At 57.1% G+C, this 19,711-nt stretch overlaps 1 protein-coding gene and 1 pseudogene across 1 annotated transcript in view; one reads left to right on the forward strand and one right to left on the reverse strand.

Moving 5' to 3' along the window:
• The window catches only part of LOC116827371 (von Willebrand factor A domain-containing protein 5A-like), a 26,954-nt gene extending 26,406 nt beyond the window's left edge, over positions 1-548 (reverse strand). The window contains exon 1 of the mRNA XM_032784840.2: positions 471-548. The gene's annotated coding sequence lies outside the window, so the exon portion shown is untranslated. The remainder of the gene's footprint in view (positions 1-470) is intronic.
• An 11,314-nt stretch (positions 549-11,862) lies between these two features.
• Positions 11,863-19,711, forward strand: part of LOC116827366 (von Willebrand factor A domain-containing protein 5A-like) — an 11,204-nt pseudogene continuing 3,355 nt past the window's right edge.

The following is a 19,711-nucleotide window of genomic DNA, read 5'->3' on the forward strand; positions in this document are numbered from 1 at the left end:
GAGGATGGACAGAAGTCGGGAGCAGCGATAACCCAGCAAGTTGCTGAATTTCCTGCACTGGCTCCGATCCGACGCCTCCCCCCGCGGCCCCAGCGCCGCGTTGCCCCCTGCTGGGGAAAGCCAGACCTGCCGCCTGGGTCAGAGACCCCGCTCTGCTGAGGGCGAGTCCCCGGCAAGCCCGGGCCCGGCCAGTGCGGGGGGGGGAGCTGGGCCAGGCCGTGACTCCAACCCCCACCACCTCCATCCTGCGCAGTGCTGGGGGTGGGAGAGACACGCCGCTCCCCGGCTGTGTTACAGGGGGCAGAGCACACACGCTTGTAACCTCGGCTGGGAGGCGGGGGCAGGACTCCTGGGTCCTATCCCTGGTTGTGGGGGGGGGGCTGGGCGCCAGGACTCCTGGGTTCTCTCCCCGGCTGGGGGCCCTGGACTGCAGGGGCAGGGTCTCTGGGGGGTCCCGGGGGCCCCGTTACCTTCACTAGCCCGGACTGTGGCCCAGAAGCTGGAAAAGCGAAACCGAAAGTCACTGTTCTGGGCTAGCCCCCGCCAGGGAGCGTCTGCAAACTCCCCGCCTGGAGCTACTCACCCAGGGGTCCTGGGACGGTCCCGCTGTCGTGGGGATCCTTCCAGGCGTCTGCACCGGCCCGGCGGAGTCGGCTACTGAACCCCGAGTCCTCGCTCAAGCTCCCTTTGCCCGGAGGCCTGTGTGCGCCCCAGGGCTCCCCTCCCTCCGGCTGGGCCGAGTCCCGGAACCCCCGACAGGCTGGGCCCAGGAGCTTGGTGAGTGAGGACAGAGCTGGGGTGTCCCCCGTCCGGGGTGCTCTCTCCACACCTGATGCCTCTTTGCCCCGCTGGCGACTACATACAGTTCAAAGCAGATACACCCGAGTAAACAGCAACTGATAACAAAAGCCAGGGGGCAATGGGCAAGTTTCTAGGGCAGTGGTTCTCAACATTTTTTTTCCCACAGACCACTTGAAAATTGCTGAGGATCTTGGCAGACCACTTGACTACAGAACTGTAGAATATCAGGGTTGGAAGAGACCTCAGGAGGTCTCTAGTCCAACCCCCGCAGCTCAGAGCAGGATCACCCCCAACTAGATGATCTTTCCTAATGTAGCTAACTATTGTTGGATAAAAGCCCAATATAAAAAAACCCTAATAATAATTAACTCTCTCTCTTGCATATATATTATCTGCACACATAGCGCAGCTTTAAGATGCTAAACAAATCTAGAAGTCAACGAGGAATACCCATGCTCTCATTGCAAATATTAATACACTATGTTCTGCTACTGGAAAGGAGCGGAAAAGGCATTCACTCAGGCATATGCAATTTCTCTGAGACGTCCACTTTAAATTTGATAAACACATCATACACCTAGAACAGTAAAAATAAGTAATAAAGCAACACAAACAGCAGAGTGAAACCACAAACAAACAAGCGACAACATTGAAAATACGAAGGGAAATAAAACATCAAGTGGTTGGTTATGGGTATTTTCAATGGGTGTTTAGGATCCAAGCTGTTCAAGTTCAATAGAGCCCTGTAGAGACAGGCAAAGTTCTCCTGGTTTCACATTGTGTGTGTCACCAGCTGAAAAACTCACAGTGGACTCCTGGAGTTTTGAGAAGCCTTAGAGCACATGGACACATGGCTTGGAGTTTGCAGACAGATCCCTGCTTCAAAGAGCTTGCAGATAAGGTCTTTATCCTGCAGAACACCTAGCAGCATCCCCACCAAACCTAGTGCTGCTTCCTGCTTAAGAGTCAATGGGCGAACTCTGCAGAGCAAGAACTATACCAGATAACAAAGATCTGGCCCTAATGGTTTCCAGACCTCCCCCCAAACTTAATGGAAATCGCTTGTCCAGACAAGCGATTTCTATTAAGTTTTAGCACTAGTTTGGGGAGAGCTGTCTCTCTCCTTCCGCAGCAGCTACCAAGCTGGGGTTGGGAAGCATAGGGGGTAGAGTTTTCCCCAGGCAGGGCCAGCTCTAACTTTTTTGCCGCCCCAAGCAAAAAAAAAAAAAAAAAGCGCCACCCCGTCAAACCAAAAACAACCCCACCTGAGCACCGCCCCGCCGAACCAAAAACAACAAAACAACTCAGTGCTGCTCCGCCGAACCAAAACTAACCCCGTCGAGCACAGCCCCACTGAACAAAAAACAACAAAAAAAACCCAGTGCTGCTCTGCCGAACCAAAACCAACCCTGCCGAGCACCGCCTCGGCAAACCAAAAAACCCCAAAACAAACAAACAAACAAAACCCCGAATGCTGCCCTGCCGAACCAAGATTGGCCTCCCCTTATAAGGTGCCGCCTCAAGCACATGCTTGGTTGGCTAGTGCCTGGACTGGCCCTGTCCCCAGTTGTTTTTCCCCCTCTCCCTCCCACCTATCTCAGGGGGCCCAGCCCCAGTTCCGAGGGGTGGTGCAGCCCACGTTCCTGGGTTGCCCCCTCCCCTCTGGCTCAATGGAGGGGCATTGAGCCTGGTACAAGAGCCAGCGGGACCCTGCCCCCAGGAGCTGAAGAGAGGGGACTGTGTGTCCGTCATCCCCCGGGTGTCTCTGGCCGAGGCCCTCTCATGGGACCGGGACATGGAGCTGCTGGTGTATTACACGGAGCTGCACTAACCCAGCATGGTGCTGGAGGCTGGACTGCCTGAATCAGAGCCAGGTGGGGATGGGGAGTCCTGTACCCTGCTTCCCTTGGGTAAGGTGGAGTCTGTGGGGTGGGAACTAGGGATGGGCAGTGAAGGAGCTGGGGATAGTGTGTGTGAAGGGGACTGGGGACAGGATCAGGGGGTGGGCATTGGGGTGTGGGGAGCAGGGGCTGGAGTTGGAGGGTGGGGTGCCTGGGAGGAGCCAGGCAGTGGGGTACCCAGCAGATTTGAGGGGCATGGGGAGGAACATGGGATGGAAGGGAAGGCACTGGCGGGCTGGAGATTGGGGGCAGTGGTGGATCTAGGGGAAAGAGTTGTGGGGTAGGAAACAGGGGTGGAGGTGAGACTCTGGGGTAGTTGAGGTTGCTGAGGGGATAGGGATGGGAATGGTTGGGGGACTTTGAGAGAGAGGGTGATGGGGGAAAGACAGAATTGTGGGGGTAGTGCCTGCCCAGATGCTACATCACAACCAGCTGTCTCCGGGATGTGAGGGATGTTCACAGCCTGCTCCTCCCACGTCTCAGGCACTGGCTGTGCTGTGGTGACCCTGCGAGTCGGACAGGCTCTGGCAGTGCCAAAACGCCCTCAGGCTCTGGGTGGCGGCAGGAGCAGCGCCAGCTCTTTTGCTGCCCCAGGCGGTGCCAAGGACGGAAGAGGACAGGAGAGGGGCGGTTCTGGGAGGAGTCGCTGCCAAAATGCTGCCGAAGGCAATGGCGGCCAAAGATCCTGCCGCCGAAATGCCACTGAAAATTGGGATGGCTGTTGTGAAGTGTCACCACCAAAATGCCGCTGAGGGACCCAAAATGCCATCCCCCAAATCCTGGCGCCCTAGGTCGCCTAGTCGTTGCACCGGCACTGGGTGGCAGAACCCTTCTGTGATGTTGTTAATATGAACTGTGATAGTATAGATCATTGTTGCAACCAAGGGTCTGTAATGGCGCCGAATCTTGGACAAAGGAGGTCAAATAAGGTGTCTAGGAGAGGTTATGATTTGCTGGTGATGATTATACTATCTGTATATGTGTATCATTTTTGTAGTTGAAGTTATGAAACATTGGCTCTATACTGTAAACTTGTGCTATGCTTCTGGGTGACACTCCAGACCATTTCACATCAGCACTGCCTAGCCTGCTTGATGGCCCATTAAGGACCATCAGCTATACAACTGACCCATTGAGAGAAGGCAGACACACCTTGTGATTCAGCAGGGCATGCAGGGACATGTCTATGGACAGAACTTTGAGGTTTTTCCATCCCATGTGATGGACAGCTTGTCTTTGGGACAAAAGCAGAGGCCACATGGTAAGAGACTATAAAAGGCAGCTGCATCACCTCCATCTTGTCTTCAATCCTGCTTCTTACCTCTGGAGGAACTTTGCTACAAACTGACACTCTGAACCAAGGCTGTAAGAAGGAATTTTTGCACCCGAGGCAAGGGCTGACTCCAGGCTCTTCAGTAGTGGGTCCTTCTGTCCGTCTTGGAGGGAAGGACTTGCTGCCGAATTGCCGCCAAAGAATGAATGAGGCTGTGGTGGCAATTCAGCTGCAGATCCTTCCCTTCGAGAGGGACTGAGGGACCTGCCACTGAATTGCCACCGATGGCGCTTTTTTTTTTTTGACCCTCCTCTGTCCCATTTGGGAGGTAAAGCTGTGCCCCTCCGCGTTGCACGCCTGAGGCAACTGCTTCACCTTGCCCTTGTTACAGCACTGCTCTGAACAAAGGACTGAATGACCCATCCCAGCTGGAGATGTGCTCCAGAGACTTGATCTGAACCTGCTGTTTATTCTATCACTGCTACAAGCCTGAACCAAGAACTTTGCCATTACTGTATGTAAGTGATTCCATTTAACCAATTTTAACTCTCATTTACATTTCTTTCTTTTTATGAATAAGCCTTTAGATTTTAAATTCTAAAGGATTAGCAGCAGCGTGATTTGTGGGTAAAATCTGACATATATTGACCTGAGGCTTGGTCCTTTAAGATCAGGAGAACCATTTTTCTTTTACCAGGTGTAGACAAGAGCTTCATTGCTTGTGGTACAAATTCACTGGAGACCACTCTTTCACACACCAGTGCCCTTTTATTTCCCAGTATTTTCCCACCACCACATCTATACAGCTATACACAATTCAACACCAGTCAGGCAGCACCTTAGGGAACAGCCTGCTCTTACAACAACTGAGAGCAACAAATCCTCACTTTCCTGTTCCCCCTCCCTACTTCCTTCCTGCTGGCTTTTTAGGCCTTCCCCTCAGCAGGCTCACAGGTGATTGCTCTCAGGCTCCTTTAATGAGCCGCACCCTGCCAGCTCCAGCCAGTTCCCCTTCATGGGAGTTATGTTACTGTAAGGGGACTGTTGCCCCCTTACTAACATTCAGTAGGGTATTTGGTTGCTAGCTCCCAGCGCTAAAAAGGGAGGGGTCGATGGGAAATCAGGAGCCTGAGGCTGACAGTCTCCAGGATCAATGTGGAGAGGCCAATGCTCCAGATCAGCCTGATTGACAGGGCGGGTGGGCAGGCAGGCTAATCAACGAGTCAGGGAGGGTCCTGTCTTCCCTGTGAGCTGGAATTGTCTGAGTCAGATAGAGTGGGGCTGAGCTAAGGAGAGAGCAGCGGCCCAAGCTAAGCTGATGGGAGCAGAGCTGCAGCCTAAAAAGCCAGAGCACAGCTCTGGGAGCAGAGCTGCAGCAACCAGAGCCAGAGGGGCCAGACAAGGGGACCAGGAAGCAGGTGAGAGCTGGCAGCAAAGTCACAGAAGCAGCCTTCAGAACAGACCTGCCCTGGGAGCAGAGCTGTAGCAACTGGAGCCAGAGAAGCAGACAAGGGAGCTGAAGGCAGAGCAGCAGCAGCAGCAGCAGCAGCTGTGCTGAGGCAGTATGGAGCTGGCTCTGGAGCAATCCGGAGCTGGGTATGGTGAGCAGCTGGGGAGAGCGAGCGGGACCCTTGGCAGTGGGCCTAGCACAGGGAGATGCCTCAGCCATGCAGGCCAGGCTTAGAGGGGAATCGTAACCCTGACAGGGCGGGGGTGATGCTGGAGAGAAGGGTCCTGCCACCCAGAGCTTGGGTAAAGGAAGTGGGAGCGAGAACTCAGATCCTTTCACTAGTCCACTTCACCGGGGTAGTGCAGAAACCAGAAAAGTTCCTCACAATAGCAGGACCATTCCCCCACTTATACTAGCAGGTTCTGAGCTAACAGGGGCTGCTATGCTGGGAGAATCCCCACTCCTGGGCTGTTCGCGCCTCTGGCATGTAAGCTGCTCCTTGGATTGTGCAATCGAATGACACTAGCCAATATCTCCAGTCCCAGACACAACCCTAGGAATCTCCATCTTGCAGTATCCCATTATGCCTGCTGGACACTGATGAACTCATAAGCTTGCAATTTAACAAAGATATTGATATGTACCAGGCTTGTTATCCCAAGGGGAAACTCTGACACACTTCAAACCAAACATACTGCTTCAGGCATATTAAACGAACAGATGTATTAACTATGAAAGCTAGATTTTAAGTGATTATAAGTTAAAGCACAACAAGTCAGATTTGGTCAAATGAAATAAAAGCAAAATACATTCTAAGCTGATCTTAACACTTTCAGTGCCCTTACAAACTTAGGTGCTTCTTACCACAGCCTGGCTGGTTGCTGTTCAGCCAGGCTCTTCCCTTTGATCAGCGCTTCAGTCACTAGGTGGTGATGTCTGTAGATGAAGATGGAAGAGAGAGAGGAAGGGCATGGCAAATGTCTTTCCCTTTTATGTCATGTTGCACTCCATAACGTTCTATGGAAATATGCTTGAGTATGCTTATGAGTGTGAATATAATGTAACTGGAATATGCTTCATACAAAAGGGCTGTTGTAAGGTATCATTACAAAGCTTATGATCTACTGAGTGTGTGCATCCTATTTGTTTGCATGTATTATTTCTATGTCTGGAGTTAGGAGAACAAGATATAAACTTTTATTACTGATGTAAACATATTAAGTGGAAGCCATTAAAGGTGCTTCAGAATCAATGAACTGTGAATGAGTTTGTTTACCGGAAAGCCGCCTTGTATACTGTGTCAGACAGCTCCTAGGTAATGAAGAAGGAGATCTTACAGTGACATATGACCATGTCACCTGATACTGGAATCCATCTTAAACCTGCTGCTTTTCCATTTAGAAGGAGGGGTGGGGACCCAGAGAGACAAAAGATTCGTGCCTTATGCCAAAGCCATAAGAGGGGGTGGAGCAGGGAAAGCCCCTAGTTACCACCTGAGCTGGAGCTAACAGGAACTGTATCGGGGGAAGGATTGGGCCCAGACTAAGAGGGAGTCTAGTCTGTGAAAGAAGCTTATTGGAACATCTCTGAGGGTGGGATTTACCTGTATTCAGTTTCTTAATGTATTAGGGTTAGACTTGTGTGTTTTGTTTTATTTTGCTTGGTAACTTACTTTGTTCTGTCTGTTATTACTTGAAACCACTTAAATTCTACTTTTTATTCTTAAAAAAATCACTTTTGTTTATTATTGAGCCTAGAGTAAGTGATCAATATTTGGGAGAGCAAACAACTGTGCATATCTCTCTATCAGTGTTATAGAGGGCGAACAATTTATGAGCTTACTCTGTATAAAGCTTATACAGGGTAAAACAGATTTACTTGAGGTTTGGATCCCATTGGGAGCTGGGTATCTGGGTGCTGGAGGCAGGAGTACCTACTGTGTGGTTTTCAGTTAAAGCCTGCAGCTTTTGGGGATGTGGTTCAGACTCTGAGTTTGTATTGCAGGAGGCTAGTGTGTCTGGCAGGGTTCTGGAATCCCAAGCTGGCAGGAGAAACGGTCTCAGAGGTAATACCAGCATGTCAGGTGGCAGTCCCAAGGGGATCCGTGTGACCGAACCCATCACAGTGTCACTTGCTCACTATCTGGCTCCTCTTAGCCATTCCCTACTGCAGCGTCCAGGGCGACACCCGCAGCTCAGCGGTCAGTGCGCTCTTCTGCACTGCAGCTCCCGGGGGACACCCGCAGCTCATTCCCCCACAGCTTTCCCCAGGGCCTTTCTGTCTCCCCACTCTGGATTTGCCAGCTCAGACTCTCTCCTCCCAGGCAGGTAGTAACCACAGACTCCACTCCATAGCCCCAAACATGTCTCCCTTGGCCCTGGGAGTGACTGCAGAACATGTTCCTGCAGCCCCTGCCTGCTTGCAGCTCCTGGGCTTTCCACGGGCCCCTGCTATTCCCAGCCAGCTGAGCTGTGAGAGCAGGGAGTTGCCCGGAGTGTGATCAACGCTGCCTGAGTTTGCAGAGAGCCTGAGCCCATTGCTTCAAGAGTTGGATCATGAATCCCAAAGGGATAGTGAGTCTTACTAGGGGTTGGAAGGGGGGAGGGAAGGAGGGCGCACGTGCCAAAGAGTCTGAAATGAAATGTGTCAGAAATAGCAACAAATAAATAAATAAAAAATGCTAATCCATTTTACCCTCCAGAGTTTTGTTTTACCTTGTGTCTGACAAATGACAGCTGAGGGGTAATGAGGCCAGGGTGGCCTGGGGATCACCACTGTGATTTTTAGTGTCATCAAACAGATTTGCTTCCCACCCAGGGTCGGGCTTTGGGGTTCCCTGGGATGCACATGTCTGGCAGGTCGGCTCCTCCTTGGGGAAGGCAGCACAGCTGGGATGCACATTAGGCCTGCCAGTGAAATGGCTCCCAGAGGGTAGCAAGGGTCAGGAAGGAGCGAGGGGCAGTTTGGAGACACCCCTAGCCCCAATTCAGTGTGTGTGTGTGTGGGGGCAGTTTGAGATGTGCCCTAGCACAGTGATTCTCAACCAGGGGTACATCTACCACTGGGGATACACAGGGATCTTCCAGGGGTTACCTCAACTCATCTAGAGATTTGCCTAATTTTGTACAACAGGCGACATAAAAAGCACCAGTGAAGTCAGTACAAATCACCTACAAATCACCATTTCATACAGCCAATGCCTTGTTTATTCTGCTCCATGCTCCATACACCATACACTGAAACGTCAATACGAGATTTATATTCCAACTGATTTATTTTCTAATCGTCTGGTAGAAAGGAGCAGGTCAGCCATTCACGAGTCACAGTGTGCTAGGGTACGTTTGCATTTTTATGTCTCATTCTGCAAGCAAGTAGTTTTAAGTGAGGTGAAATCTGGGGGTTCGCCAGACACACCACACTCCCGAAAGGGGGTGTAGCCGTCTGGAAAGGCTGAGCGGCACTGTACCGGCACATGGCGGGCTGTGTGGAGCGAAGGGTTTGCAGACGGTCCCTGGCTCCCAGAGGGTGGGTGGAACTTTGCAGACGGCCCCTGGTTTGCAGTAGCTGAGGGTGGGGAGTTTGCAGTTTCTCCGCGGCGGGAGGCGGAGCTAGTTTCCCTTCCAGCTGATTCAAGGCTTCGCTGCACGGGGATCGAGAGGGAAGGTACCGGGGGTGCAGATCGGGCCCCCCAAAGCACCATCTCCTGGGGTCCATGGCCCGTCCTGGTCCTGTCCCCTGGATCCATGGTCCCCTCCATCCTCTCTGGGTCCACAGGTCTCCCCTTCTCTGGATCCATGGTCCCCTCCATCCTCTCTAGGTCCACGGGTCCCGCCTTCTCTGGGTCTAGGGGCCCCTTCCATCTTCTCTGGGTCCTGTCCTCCTCCTGTGTCTTGGGATCCCCCCTCACCCCCAGCCCCTGATCTGGGCCCATCCCCCTGACTTGGGACTTTGCTCCTGCAGAGTCTCCCCTCCATGGATGTGGGGGCCCTGTGTGCAGGGACAGGGTTTTTTTGTGGGGGGCAGGGGTTGGAGGGACGTGACTCCTAAACCTTCCCGGTTCCAGCCCACTCTCCCACCTTTCTATTCCTTTTTGTACTTTTCCCTGCGTGGATCTCCTGCTGCCCATCCCATGGCACCCAGCCGGGTTGGTCCTGCTCCCCATGATCTCTGGGGTCTGCTGGGGGCCTGTTCCCCACTCAGACCGCACCTTCCAGCACAGTGACTCAGCCTCAGGCGCTCTGCCACAAGCAACTGCGGCAGCGAGAGCTGCAGCCAGTGATTTGCTGTAGCTTTCACGCCAACTCCCTTTCTCCAGCCTGGGAACTAGGCATCAGGGTTAAATCCCAGGTACAAAGAACCAGCTTCCCTTCCTCACCAGAGCCTTTCCTGGGGCCTCTGCCATTTCCTGGTTGGTGGCACTTACCCTGGAGCAGGCGAAGAGGCGCCTGGCCCCCAGCTGTGAATACCTGCTCTGTTAGGATGCGGCAGGTAGCAGTCCCTGCTCTGGCATTGGCCCGGGGCTAGGGGTGGCAAGCAGATGAGGTTGCACTGGAAGGAAGGCGCATGTTTCTGCAAGTGGGTAACTAGCCATTAGCACAGCTCACCCAGGGCAGTGGTGGATCCTCCATGGCAGCCAGCATTTGATGCGAGATGGAGGGGGTTGGGCTTCAGTTTCCCCAAGAGTTCATTCCAGGCCCTCCCGGACATGTGGGTTACCTGGGTGATCCCAACGTTTCCATCCGACCTTGGAACTGAGAATTCTCCAGCTGGCCCAGCAGTGGCGAGATGACATGAGGCTCCGAGTCTGGGATCTGAAACAATGTTCCCTCTAATTTTTTACCTGCATGTGTGGAATGAATTTTGTTATATGCAGCAATATGGAGGTGATGTGTGGTGGGGGTGGGGCCCAGGGGTTCAGAGTGTGGATGGGGGCCCAGGGCTGGGGCAGAGGGTTGGGGTGTGGACTCTGGCTGTGGGTGCAGGCTCTGGAGTGGGGCCAGGGATAAGGAGTTTGAGGGAGGGAGGGGGCTCAGGGCTGGGGCAGAGAGTTGAGGTACAGGATGAGATGTGGGCTCTGGTTGGGGATGTGGGTTCTGGGGTGGGGCTGAGGATGAGGGATTTGGGGTGCAGACTGCCCTGGGGAGAAAGGTCTTCCCCCCAGCCTTCTCTCCCTGCAGCAGCTTGGGACTGGGCCAAGGGAGAGGCACCTCTCCATGGCAGCTCCTGCGTGGCCCTTGGTAGCCAACTGCATGGCCATGCAGCTTAGAGGGAACTTCGGTCTCTGGAGCCCTTTTGGTCATGGCAGCCCTGGTGTGCCTCACCCCCCCGGCATCCTGCTGCTGGAGAACCCAGCCTGCTGCTGGCCTTTCACTCCCATCAGGCCCAGGCCGGCTGGCTCTGGGACAGGAAGCAGGAACCCCCAGCTGTGGCTAGGGCTGGACTTTGCAGCCTCAGGCCGGGGGTTCATGGCAGCCCCAGGTGAAGGTAAATAACGCCCCCCACTTGGAACGGCCGCTCTGTAAACCTCTTCTGTTCTCTGCAAGGTGACACCCTAGCTGGGTGAACAACCCCCTAGTGACCCACCTGGGTTCCCTGCAGCTCGGGCACTGCTCCAGGACCCCCCTCCCCAGGGGCTGGGGCTAGAACCCAGGAGTCCTGGCTCTATGTGCCCCTGGCTTAACCCACTAGTCCCCACACCCGACCCAGAGCTAGGGATAGAACCCAGGAGTCCTGGCTCCCAGCCTCCCCCCACTCTAACCACTAGTCCCTCCCCTGCACGCTGACTGAACCCCCACCCTTCCGTCTGTCCATCCATCCTCAGCCCCCCACGTGCTCTGTCCATCCCCACTGCCCTCCTTCCGTCTGCCTGTCCATACATCCCCATACACCACCCTCTACATTTCTCCACCCACCTCCCATCGCTGGCTGGCACCGTGTGTGGGGAGGGGGGCCCCGAGAGGAGCCACCACTGTGGTCTCTGAGCTAGGCCCCGTACGTCTGTGGGACTCCCTGCCACAGAACTTGGCTGACAGGGTGGGCTGGGGTCTCGGAGCATTGCTTGCGGGGGGGGGGCACCTGTGCCTGTCATTTTCAAGAAACCTCTTATCTCACCCCTATCCCCGCACAACCCAACAATGCCAGCATGAAATGACGCAGTCGGCCTCAACTAGCTGGCATCCACAGCCAGTGAGTCAGGGCTGGGGTACGGGTGGGGAGCTGTGTGGGGCCCGGCCCTTGGGGGTCTGTGGAGTCCCATTGGCTGACACCTCCCTCAAACTAACCCTCTGGGGCACACCGGCTTGTGACCTGTCCCTGCAGTGCCCCCAGCGTCTTCGGTGACAGGTGCCTGATCGAGGCTCGTGCAGACGTGGGCTGTGACGGCTCTAACAAGGAAACGAGGAGCAGGGCCCGTGGGGCCGTGTTCGTGTTCCCCGTGGATGCCGGAGCGCCGTCAACGCCTCCAGGCCCCTGGGGGCCCTGTCACCAGGCCCAGCTCCATGAGAAGAAAACAGGTAACTGGGGAGGCGGGGAGAAGAGGGGGTTGATGGGTGGACGGGGGGATCCTCGCCAGCAGACACAGGAGCTGTATGGGGATGCACTGTCCAGGGGGCAGGGGGCTGTTGGGGGGTATGGGGGATGTTGGAGTGACCCTATCTCTCCCTGCAGGAGCTGTACAGGGGGCAGGGCAGAAGGATGTCGAGGGGCAGGGGATGTCGGTGTGACCCCATCTCTCCTTGAAGGAGCTGTATGGGGGGCAGGGGGTGTCAGGGTGACCCCCTATCTCCCCACAGGAGCTGTACGGGGGGGCAGGGTAGGGGGATGTCAGGGTGACCCCGTGTCTTTCTGCAGGAGCTGTATGGGGGGCAGGGGCGGGGGATGTTGGGTGACCCCTTCTCTCCCTGCAGGAGCTGTACGGGGGGCAGGGCAGTGGGATGTCAGGGTGTCCCGCTGTCTGGAGTGGCTCACAACTGAGAGTGCCAGTCTCAGGGCCGAGTATCAGAAAACGACAGATGCCCTTACCTGCTGGATGTCCTGATCCTGGGGTTTCAACTGGCCAGTGCCCGACGTGAGCTCCTGGCTCACACTGTCAGTCTTCCCACGGAGCCGTGGCCAGCCCCTCCATCTCTAGGCCAGGCTGGACGTTGGGCCAGCTCACCTCCCGTCAGGTTTCTTCAAACCCAAAGGGTGGGTCACTCTCCCTCGGTCTGTGGGCGCTCAGGCTCTCCCCAAGGACAGCACTGCAGCCAGCTTCTCTAGCAAACAATGAAAGGTTTGTTAGCCAAGAGGAAGAAGTGAGCTGTGGAGAGGTTCAAGCAGGTAAAATACCGGCCAGGTGAGTCACAGTTTGCAGAGCAAGGGAGAGCAGAGGCGGAGAGATTTGCCAGTGGTCCCTAAAGCTTGCCGGGTTCCCTAGAAGGGCTCTAAGGAGCTCTGTCCCGTCACTCAGGATTCCCTTGGCAGAAGCTATCCGTGCAGAGATATAGGATCCTGGCTTAGGGCTCATTGCCCGCAGGGATGTCCAGCAAGTGTGTCCAGCACAGCCTGGATCTGGAGGTTTTCTATGGCCAACCCATGCTGTGACGTGAGCATGTTTCTTCACATGCAGTGCCCAGGCTGCAGGCACAGGATGGGTTTAGTTCCTTCAATTCTGTGCAGTTTGCACATCAGACATCTCCTCTTCTTGGCACCCAAACTGTCTTTAGATCTGAGGCTGAGAACAGGGAGGGAAGTCGCAGGAAACACACAGGTAAAACAAAACCCCTGGGTTGCTGGGAACTGTTCTCCTGTACGAGTGAGCCAGTACCTTCCTTCTCTGACATTCACACCCAAGCAAATGCTACAGAGACTGTGATCTGAGCTGGCCTGTCAGTGACACAGGGGGCATGAGGATCTCGATGGGCAGGGGGATTTTGAGATGCAAGGGGATCTTGAGGTGACCCTGTCTCCCCTGGCAAGCACAGGAGCTGTATGGGGACGTGCTGGCTGGGGGAAAGGGGATTTTGGGGAGCAGGGGGATCTTGGGATGATCCCGTCTCTCCGACAGGCGCAGGACCTGTTAGTCCTGGGGGAATTCTGTGCCAAAAAATAAAAAATTCAGTGCGCAATAATTTAAAATTCTACAAAATCTGCGTATTTTATTTGTCAAAATAACACAATATAATCACATCAGTTTCAATTATTTTGGTAATTTATTTCAAAAGACCTGTCAGCAGTGTCTGTAAGTAGGCATATTCATACAGAACTTTGAGTAATAATTCATTTAAATTTCAGTGCAGAACTGTATTTCCTGAACCTGTGAGAAACAGTGCAAAGGCCTGGGGGAGTCAGGGGTAATTGCAGCACTTCTGGGCCAGAATGTATTTTCTGTGGTGGAAAAGAATTCTGCGCCAGACACAAATTCTGAGCTTGAGCAGTGGTGTAGAATTCTCCCAGGCATAACCTGTACGGGGATGCACGGGCTGGGGGTTAGGGCAGGGGGATGGCAGAGGGATCTCAGGGTAACCCTGTCTATCCGGCAGGCGCAGGAGCTATATTGGAACATGCTGGCCAAGGGGCAGGGCAGGGGGCTGTCAGGGGCAGGAGGCTGTTGGGGACAGTAGGATCTCGGGGTGACCCTGTCTCTCCGGCAGGCGCAGGAGCTGTACGGGGATGCGCTGGCCGGGGGGCAGAGCTCGTTCTTGCTGCAGCAGGAGGGGACTGGGGGTGACGTTTTCAGCTGCTCCCTGGGGAACTTACCCCCTGGGGAGGAGGCGGCGCTGACCCTGCAGTACGTCTGTGAGCTGCCACTGGAGCCCGATGGAGCCGCCCGGTACATGCTGCCAGCCGTGCTGCACCCCCATTACACGCCTCAAGGTGAGACCCACAGAGCCCCCTTGTGTCCCCCATTTGCCCCACAGTGAGACCCACAGATCCCCTGCTCTTCTCCCTGCACCCCACAGTGGGACCCATAGTCCGCAGCTCCCCGCTACATACCCCACAATCAGTGACCCCACAGCTCATAGCCCCCCTGAGGCTCCCTAGCCCCTGCTACGTATCCCACATGGACCCTCAGCCCCATAGCACCCCCTAGGCTACTACTATGTGCCCACAGTAAGTGCCCCCCAAGCCCCACAATCCCTGCTCCAGGGTATGTGACCCCCCCAGCCACCCCCAAATCCTCTACTATCCCAGCCCCTCAGGTGCTCCCAGATATCCCCCCATGCCTCCCAATATCCCATACCCCCATCTTCTCCTGCTATGCCAACCCCCAGGACCCTCCCGCTCTCTCAGCCCCCGGCCCACACCCCATGTCTCTCTGCAGGGTGGGACGGGGAGGACGTCACTCAGGGGGTCCCACGAGTCCCTCAGGGGGAGCTGCCCTACACCCTGAGCCTGAGCGCCACACTGCAGTCACCCCACGGCATCGACCGTGTGCTCTCCAACTGCTCCCTCACCCCCCTGAGCTACCCGGCCGGGAACCGGACCACTGCCCAGGTAAGGGCTCACCCGGACACCTGGGTCCCAGCCATCCCCACTGGGAGGGTCAGCGTGGGGGAAGTGCTGGGGGATTTGGGCTGAGGCTGGTGGGGGCAGGTCCCGGGGACCATCTGGCCATGGGTCCTGGGGACAGTGTGCAGGGGGGTGGGAGCTCTGGGGCAGGGCAGGGAGGTTGGTCCCAGAAGATGTGTGTGCAGGTCAATCCGGGGAATTGCCCGAGTTCTCTGGGGAAGAACTTGCGGGGCTGAAACCAGCCCGTGGGGGTGAAATCCTGGGCATTCGATGGGCCCGTGGTTCTCTTCACTTTCTGGGAGTTTCCCGCTCCTTGATTGTCAGTGGGGAAAATGTGGGGGTGGGAAAATGTGACCCCCAAATTGGAAAAATTTAGCCAAACAAAAGTCAGAAGTTTGCAGTGTTTCTTCCAGGAAGAGCCAAGTCCCACAGGAGCTGAGGGGAGGTGACAGTGTCTGTCTCCCCCCAGGTGTCACTAGCCGAGGCTCCCCCATGGGGCCGGGACGTGGAGCTGCTGGTGTTTTATGCGGAGCCGCACAAACCCAGTGCGGTGCTGGAGGCCGGGCTGCCTGGAGTGGAGCCAGGTGGGAACCCCTGCACCCTGCTGCCCCTGGGCAGAGGGGTGTCTGTGGGGTTGGGGAGGGGTGTGCTGGGCTGAGATGGGTTATCGGGGGGGGCATGGGGCAATAAGGGGAATAGTAGGGGAATGGGGGGTGCTAGGGCTAGATTCTCAGAGTGGTGCTTGGGAATCAGGGCAAGTGAGGGTTAGGGGACAGGATGGGGGGGCCTTGGCAGAGCTGGAGATGGGAAGGTGGGATGTCAACAGGTGGACACTGGGACTCGCTGCAGGTTTGGGAAAGCAGGGGCTGGGGAGAGTGAGGGACGTAAGAGGAGGGCAGGGGGAGGGACAGAGGAGCGGGGGAGGTACTTGGGAAGATTGGCAGTTGCTAGTGGGGCTGGGGTTGGTTGGGATCTGGGGAGAGGGCGGTGTGGGGGAGGAAAGGGTAGGGTGGGGCTCTGGGGCAGTAGGGGCGCTGAGGGGCTGGGACGGTGGGAGATCTTTGGGGAGGGCGAGTTGGGAAGGTCGAGGAGTGGGGGTGGGGCTCTGGGTATTGTGGGGACGCTGGGGGGTGGGCTGAGGGGTGGGATCTATGTGGGAAGGGACATGGGTTGGCTCTGGGGCAGTCAAGGGCACCTGGGGCTCTCGCCGGCTCACAGGGCTCGACCATGCCTGCGTGCCATTTGGGCTGGCCCGCATCTCCCCGCAGGCTCCCTGATGGGCGACCTGGCCGTGATGGTGACCCGTCTGCCCAGCCTGCCGAGGCGGGTGCCGGGCCAGAGCTCAGCCGGGGAGTTCTACTTCCTGCTGGATCGCTTCGGCAGCATGCAGTGCCCCGTGACGGCCGGACTGCTCGCCTCAGCGCATCGACAGCGCCAAGGTACGGCAGGGTGGAGGCCAGACTAGATGGCCTGTGGAGGGAGCAGCTCAGGCTGGCTGGGCTGGGGGGTGGACTCCGTGCATCTGTCTGTGTCCCAGGAGACCCTGGTCTGCTGTTAAAAGTTGCCCCTGGGCTGTTATTTCAACATCTACGGCTTTGGGTCTTGGTTTGAGTCCTTAATACCCGTGAGTCCACGGGCAGGAGCGCTGTGTTTGCTGGCTGCGGTTGGGCATGGCAGGTGGGTGGGGATGTCTGGGGCATTGGGGGGCAGGGCTGCTGGGGTCGGGGTTGTCCCTGGGCTCCAGCTGTCCTGGCCTCTGACCCCTTTGCGCCCCCCGCAGGCAGAGCGTGGCATACAGCCAACAGACCCATGGCCAGTCCCTGCCAGCGCGTTCCAGCAGCTCCCGAGCTGACCTGTGGGCACCGCGATTATCTTGGCGCCGCTACAAGCCATTTACCGCAGCCATGCCGGGACGGGCACCGCGCGCCAGTGCTGAGGGGCGCTGGCAGGGCGTCCCAGGGGTCGGAGAGGGGCTGGGGAGGGTTGGAGGATGTCAGAAGAAATGGGGTTGGGGGAATTAAACTCAGGACTTTCAGGCCGAAGGACGCCATCCTGATGATCTTGTTGTCAGGCCCAGCCCCTCACTCCCCCCATGACAGCCCCTGTGACAGCGCGCCAGCCCTGAGTCTTGAGTACACTCCCCCAAAGCCCTGAGGTACAAGATGTGGAGTCACAAGGAGCCCCCCCCTGCTATTACTGCGGGCCTGGCTGCTGAGGGGTGTACGATTTCCCCCAGAGAGTCTCTGCCATCTGCTGCGGAAGTCCCTTCCCCAGCCCCCACCCCACACGTGGGGGTCAGTGAGCCCAAGCGTTGAGGGCGAGACCCCCCTAGCAGCCCGTTGAGAAGGATATGATTGCATGATACTCTGAGCCCACCCCCCCACCTAGCTGCCCTGTCCGCAGCTGGGGTAGTGTTTGCCATTCACAGCCCCTCCAACTGGCCTCCCTGCCCTGGCTCACGGCTCTCGCTTTCCTCGGAGGCTTTTATGTTTCTGACTCCTGTTGGCTTGGAGTAGGGCTGGAGCCTGGCGGAGCAGCTGATGGGGCTTTGGGGTGTGGGGGCTCGGAGTGAGAATGGTGATACTCGCTGCATGCGGTTGGTGGTGGTAAGCAGGTTCATGTTGGGAAGGTTGGGGGGCAGTGTCTCTGATATAGAGCTGGGGGCGCTCTGGTGTTTGCGTCCCAGCTATGGGGGGCGCCCTGCCAGGGGCAGGGGAGGCATGTGTTGGGGGGGTTGAGGAGTGGAGCTTTCCCAGAAAATACCACAGCTGTTATGGGTGTTAGTTCTCCAGGGGCTGTGAAGAGGGACAATGGGTGGTCACAGTTAGAGATGGGGAAAAGGTCAGAGGTCCTCATCTGTCAGACCCCCCCGGGGGGGGACTCTGGGAGAGGAGGAAGAGGACTATGGGGTGGGGGGTCTCATGGGGTCAGGGGGTCTCTGGGGTCAGGGGTCTCTGGGGTGGGGGGTCAGTGGGGCAGGCTCTCTGGGGCCTGCCCCCATTCCCACGGGGAGGGAGTGTCTGCGGGGGATTTGGGATCCCCGGCTCTGACAGCATCTCTCCCCCGCCAGCTATTCGTGTTCACGGACGGGGAGGTGGAGAACACCGATGACGTCATTGCTGAGGTGCAGCGTCACCAGGGGGCCCACAGGTAACAGGGCACCTGTCCCTCCCCCAGCACTCTTCTAACCCTGCCCCCTAGCAACTCCCAAGTGAACCCCAACTCCGCCCCCTTTTCAACTGCTTTCACCCCCCTGGACTCTGCCCCCCTGCAGGTGCTTCTCCTTCGGCATCGGGGAAGGGGCTTCCACGGCTCTGGTCAAAGGCATCGCCCGGGCAGCAGGGGGCAGCGCCGAGTTCATCACAGGCCAGGACCGCATGCAGCCCAAGGTGAGAACCCAGAAGTTCGGGCTCCTCCATCCCTTTCCTGCGCTAACCCTCCAGACCCCACTCCCCTCCCAGAGATGAGAGAGAACCCAGGAGTCTGGGCTCCTCCCCGACCCTGCTCTAACCCACCAGCCCCCACTCCTCTCCTAGACCAGGGATAGGACCCAAGCCTCCTGGTCCCAGGGTGCTGGTCTCTCCCCCAGGTGCTACAGTCTCTGAAGCGGGCCCTGCAGCCAGCCGTGACTCAGATCTCGCTGTGCTGGGATCTGCCCCCCGGGATGGAGGTGGCACTGCTGGGCCGGGGCCCTGAGGTGATCTTCCCTGGGAAGCGGTGCCTCATCTACGCCCAGCTCCGCGGGCAGCCCCAGGTGAGAGAGCAGCCCCCTCTTCTGGAACACCCCCAGGGCTCGGGGTCAGTGACTGAGCCGGGAACTTCCCACCCCCTCCTGGGTGATAACTCTGACCCCTAACGATGGCCTTTGGGCGGGGGGTCTCTGTGCTACCCCAACTGAGTTGATCTCAATCAGGATCATTAACTCCGGACCTTGCTGATGGCCGTTAGGCTAACTGGGCAGCCCCTTAACTGATGTTAATCAGGTGTATTTACCCCTTTTGTTCTGTAACCTGGGTCTGGGGGGGTCCCCAGGCAGCTTTTCCCCCCTCGCACTCTACCTCTGACCCGCTTTCTCTGCCTGCAGCCCCCAGACACTGCCGTAGGGGGTGTCACCCTGCAGTACCGCATCCAGGACCAGACCTACAAGGAGACACTGCAGTTCCCCCTGCAGCCACAGGATGGAGACAGGTGACAACAACGCTCCTGTGACCCCCATTACCCCCAGGTATCTGGGTCCTGCCCCCCCCCATCCTCACCCCCAGCAGGACAGGAATGGGAGGGGACCTGCCTCAGCTCAGAGAGGGAAGCAGAAGTCCTGGCTCTCAGCCCCCCTGCTGTAACCACTAGAACCCAGGAGTCCTGGCTCCCCGCAATACACTATCCCACTAGCCCCTGCTCCCCTCCCTGCACGGCTGGAACCCAGGCATCCGGGGCTCACTCCCTGACTCTCTGTCCCCGGCACAGGCTGCCTATTCACCGGCTGGCAGCCAAGTCGCTGCTGCTGGAGCTGGAGGGGGCTGTGGACACCAGGTCGGAGGGGGACCGGCGCCGGGCGCTGGAGACCAGCCTGAGCTCGGGGGTCATCTGCTCCCTCACGGCCTATGTGGGGATGGACACAGAGTGGACGCAGCCGGTGCAGGGGCCGCTGGTGAGACGGGACATCCCTCTCCCAGGTAACCCTGGAGAGGTTGGGGGGGCCCTCGGATGGGAGGGGGAACCTGGGGCAGGGAGGCAGCATGTGGGTGGGGGGCTCAAGTGGGAGAGGGAACCTGGGGCCAGGGGGGCAGCATGTGGGTG

This window comes from Chelonoidis abingdonii, chromosome 14 (assembly GCF_003597395.2).
Source record: "Chelonoidis abingdonii isolate Lonesome George chromosome 14, CheloAbing_2.0, whole genome shotgun sequence".
NCBI lineage: Eukaryota > Metazoa > Chordata > Testudines > Testudinidae > Chelonoidis > Chelonoidis abingdonii.